Here is a 5,383-nt window from a genome sequence, read left to right on the forward strand (position 1 = left end):
TTTTGTGCAAGTAATATGCGAAAACGTAGTGCCATGGCTTCTGTTGTTAAAACATCTGCGCACCAATACATCTTCCAATTCCCTCCAACAATAAATCTTCCTTTATCATCTCTAAGTATAGCTCCCACTGTGCCTCTAAGCATGTCTTGATCGAACGAAGCATCGACATTTAATTTCACAAAACCTATAGGTGGCCTCGTCCATCCCTCTATTCTATTTGTTGCCTTGGAGGATTGGGCAATAACATAGTTTCTCGTTATAGCACGTGCTCCCATCGAAATTTGGTATGCATCTTGGGTCTTCCCCTGATGGACTAGAGAACGTCTTTCCTACCATAAATACCAGGTTGTTATAGCGACTAGTTTGCGAACATTCTGCATGCCCACTGTAGATAGCTCGTGCTCTGGCATAAGAAGTAAAATTTTGAGTACTGCCTCGCCCGCACGATCGACCGCACAAGCTTTTTTAAGGCTTCGTGCAATCCCAGGTTCTCCCACACCTCTTTTGACTTTTGACACATAAATAACAAGTGTTTAGTATCTTCAGGCCCGTTCGAACATGAAGGGCAGGTGGATGAAACTTTCATACGTCTATTAGCCAGTGTAACACGACATGGGAGGGTTCCGTGTAAGGTACGCCAAATAAAAATCTTCACTTTTGTTGGACAAGATAATTTCCAAATTTTGCTCCAAATAGTATTGACATTTATTCCTCCCATGCCATTAGAATGTTGTAGTTTCCTCCCATGCTGCCTTTTCCATTCCTCCATATAACAGAACAAACCGTGAACAGTCCATTCTTTGTAAAGCTCCAAGCTGTGAAATCCGACATGTTATACGTGGGGCGGGGGATCGCAAGCACCCTCTGGACATCAATTGGCCATAACGTTTGTCTTACTAAATCTTCATCCCAACAATTGTTGATTGGATCTATAAGATCAACAACTTTTGTTAGAAGCTACCCTCTTCTAGGAATGATAATTTTCCTATTGGCCCCATTCGGGATCCATACATCTCTCCAAATATCTATATTTTGTCCATTTCCAACTTTCCAAATATAACCATTTTTCAGAGAGTCCACTCCCGCCATAATGCTTTGCCAAGTGAAAGAAGATCCTTTTTTAAGACTCGCATTCATTAAATCTCCATCCGGAAAATATTTGGCTCTTAAAATGCTGGCACATAGAGAATCAGGATTATCAAGCAGGCGCAATGCTTATTTGGCTAACAAGGCCAAATTGAAACAATGTATGTCTCGAAAACCTATTCCTCCTTGGTCTTTTGGTACACACATCTTCTACCATGCCATCCAATGCATTCTCTTCTGATTGTCTTCGTCACCCCACCAAAAATGCGACATCACATCAATGATTCCTTTGCAAAATTTTTTAGGAATTTTAAAGACAGAATTGCATAAGTTGGGATAGTTTGTACAACCGATTTGGGAAGGCTTTCCTTTCCTCCTGCTGATAGCAGCTTTTACTTCCAACCACTGATTTTCATAACAATTCGGTCTATTAAGAATTGGAAACAATCACTTTTGTCCATACCCACATTTGAAGGCAAACCCAAATATTTGTCATCGAGAGCTTCAACCATAATGTTCATAATAGTACATATATGCCCCTTATCTTCCACTTTCATGTTGGGACTAAAAAATATACTATATTTTTGCCCCGATGCAGCACAATAAGCATCCAAAACTGATTTCAGCGCCTCTGCATTCATCGAATTAGCTTGCATCAGGATTAAAGAATCGTCCGCGAAGAGGAGATTTGAAACAGATGGAGCATCTCAGCTAACTTTAATTCCGGAAATACTTCCATTCTGCTCTGTATTAGCTAAGAGTGCAGTCAAGCCTTCTGTACATAACAAAAATAAATAAGGGGAGAGAGGGTCTCCCTGCCTCAATCCTCTAGATGGTTTGAAGCTCTCTGTTTCTTCCGTGTTAAAACGAACTCGGTAATCCAGCGAGGACACACATTGCATAATTAAATTCACCCAATCCTGCTGAAAACCTAGTCTCAACATGATTTCCTTTAAAAAGGGCCACTCCACATTGAAATGACCTTATACACCACATTGCATAAACTGATTGGTCTAAATTGAGTTACCTTTTCTGGGGAGTTAACTTTTGGGATCATTACTGTTGTAGTATTATTCCAACCATCAGGTATAGTATAGGTATTCACCGCTTGGAGAACCTCTTCAGTCAAATCATCCCCTAACATAGCCCAAAATATCTTATAAAAATGGCATGAAGGCCATATGGCCCCGGCGCCTTTAAATCACCAATGTCAAAGAGGGCTTTCCGAACCTCTTTTGCCGTGTAGGGGGCAAGGAGAGCCCTATTCATCTCATATGTTACTTTCCTTTTTACCAGGGAGAGAACCTCCTGGTTCGGTTGATTAACTTCTAAAGTAAACAGGTTAGAAAAATACCCCAGAATATGATTCTTCATCTCCGTGTCTTTTACCCAAACCCCATTATCGTCAAGCAATTTCTTTATCTGATTTCTCTTCTTTCAACTGTTGCGGTGTTATGGAAAAAAGAAGTATTGCGATCACCATGCAATAACCAATTAGCTCGACCCCGTTGTAGCCAGTGTATCTCCTCTTGTTCCAATAAATTTTCAATCAGTACAATAGTCTCCTTTTGACGTGCAAGATAGTTAACATTCATAGGCCCCCTCCGTAGTTTTTCTAAATCTTTTTTTAGTTTATTAATTATTTTTTTCAGACCCTTGAGGGTATCACGATCCCAAGTATGCAAATCTGCGTGTACCGCTCGTGTATGATCAGCGAGAGATGGCCCTATGCCCAACATCTTCGCTTTTTCCCAACTTGTACGTACAACTTCCATCGAGCTTCAAATTGTTTCCTTTGAGTTTTTGAGCGGTCAAAAATATTATCATCAAAATACTCCGTGTCTAAAATAATAGGGCGGTGGTCTGGGTGTACATGCTCTTCGTTTATAATCGCCGCTCGAGGGAATTTATTCGCCCAATCCACATTACAGACCGCTCGACCCAGTCTTTCCCTGATTTCGCCCCTCCTCCATGTAAATAAGTCACCCATACATCCCATATCTGCTAGTCCACAATTTCCCAAACAATTACGAAAATCTTGCATCATCGCATTTGGTCTCGCATTCCCTCCCTCTTTCTCAGAACAAAATTTCATTAAAATCTCCTAACTACCCAGGGGTGATCGCCATTATTATACAAGTTCCGAATATCATCCCAAGACAAAGCACGGTCACTCTAGTCCGGATGGCCATAGAAACCGGTGAAATGCCACTGTACAGTATTCCCATTCATAAAAAGAACATCAATAAAACTATTTGACACGTAGTTCAAATTAACTTTATTCACTTTCTGATAAAACAAGACAAGGCCACCTGCTCGGCCATCACTCTCCACTACAAACATAGAATCCAAACTCAAGACACGATGAAGCTCATCGGCTTTACATTTATTCAAATGAGACTCTGAAAGGAAAATTAACTCTGCTTTGGTGCGCTCCTGTAGGTCCAAGAGCTCGCGAACTGCCGTGGGAGAGAGCATACAACGACCGTTCCAACCAATTATTTTCATTTGGCCCGGCGTACCTCCTCTTCGGAGGCCGCCAATGCGCCATCATCACCAACCGATTCCCTTCCCTGCTGCCCAACAACTTCTTCTTTCTCCTCAACCTCTTTAGCTACGTGTGTTATCACCCCATTCCCATCTCTCATTGTTTCCACTCTACCCGTACACACTCTCTTAGAAGATACATTTATATCCCGTACAACATGCGCTCATAACTATCCATGGTTTTCTGAAAAGAGAAATCCTGCTCACTACCATCTGTTGGGGCTTCAAAAAGGTTTCTTTTTTTACCTATGATGTTTTTGTGTGCTTCCTCTCAACACCCAGTTCCTCCTCCCCTCTTTCCCTCCCTCCCCTTTCCTTTTATTTTGCCCTGCATGGAATTCTTTGAAGCATTGAAAGTGAAAATTGGGTTATCAGTGGCGTTTTGAGTAGCTAGTCTTGCAGCAACAGCTCGTGAGAGAGCTTCCAACACGCCGGGTTTAAAGAGCAAAATGTTCACCCAGATGGATAACCCCCTGACCCTCCTGGCCAGTAACTCTCGGCTGGAACCCGACCAAAGCAGCAACAAACTTGTTTGATGTGTTTTCAAACCCCACCAGCACCCCATCCTGGCCCTCCTGGCCAGGCACAACAGCAGCGGGGTGAGCATTCATTACCACCTGCCCTTGGCCCTCCTGACCTTGGCTAGCGGCGGGAACAGGGGCTGGAGCTGCCCCCCGGTCCTCCTGACCAGGGACACTCGCCCCCAGGGAGCTCGCAGATGCAGTAGGGGGGCGGCCCAGCTGGCCGAGCTGCTGCACTCCCTTGTTGGAAGCCCCCCTTACCGCTAAACCCTGCCCCTCCTGGCCAAGGTTAGCGTGAACGGCCGGTCCTCCAGTCCGGACCACCTGGCCCGAAGCCGCTCCAAGCAAGCCGGCAAGGAGAGCATATGACCCCGGCCCTCCTGGCCGAGCGAAAGCCCTCCCTGGACTTGATCTCCAGTCATCAGGATAGTCGTCGCCATGGACGACGCATCCCCTTTTTCTTGCACAGTGAGATCATTTACAACTTTTGTTACTTTGACCACCATTCCTTCGGTGGCCCTGGACATGCTATTAAGGACACTACAACCGCACCTAAAGTGAGCTCTCTCAGCGATTTGCGTTTTTAACCGTCCATTTTCGTGATCAAAATGTTTCTGGCCGTCAGATTTCGCTTGTACAACCATCTCTCCCGCACTGGCCCAGCTATCCTATGGGCTGCTGCTCCAGAGGCTGAAACGAAGCCTTCTGGTTAACTGGGCCGTCGGCCAGCCCACAAGGACAGCTGCGCTTTAGTCAAAGAAGGTCCATCCACGAGGGATACTTGCCTAAAAACGACGAGGGATACAGCTCGTGCACCGATCAGGCGATCACCTCCGCCTCCCGGATCCGAGCCGCGCCCCGATCACCACCGCCGCGCCCCGATCTCCTCCGCCTCCTGTCTCCCGGCCGCGCCCTCGTCCTCACCACCGTCGCTGGATTTTCGAGGTTGCACGGCTTGCGCCTGGATCATGCCGCGTCCAGGCCATCCACTGTACCGCCGTCAACGCCAGGGTGCCGCCGCCCAAGATGGCGGCCGCGCTTCCGCTCTCTGGATGCATCATGGCGATTGATGTGACCAGAGGGCAGCGCGAGTAGGAAGCGAAAAGCCTCCTCCTGCAGCACCGGAGGCGATTGGGATGGAGCCGCCGCCACCGTTCCCTGCCACTCTATTTTCAAACGACTGCTTAAAGTCCCCCCGCTCTCTCTCTCTCTCCCTCCCTCCCTCCCTC

The sequence above is a fragment of the Triticum dicoccoides genome, chromosome 6B, assembly GCF_002162155.2.
Source record: "Triticum dicoccoides isolate Atlit2015 ecotype Zavitan chromosome 6B, WEW_v2.0, whole genome shotgun sequence".
In the NCBI taxonomy this organism is placed as follows: domain Eukaryota; kingdom Viridiplantae; phylum Streptophyta; class Magnoliopsida; order Poales; family Poaceae; genus Triticum; species Triticum dicoccoides.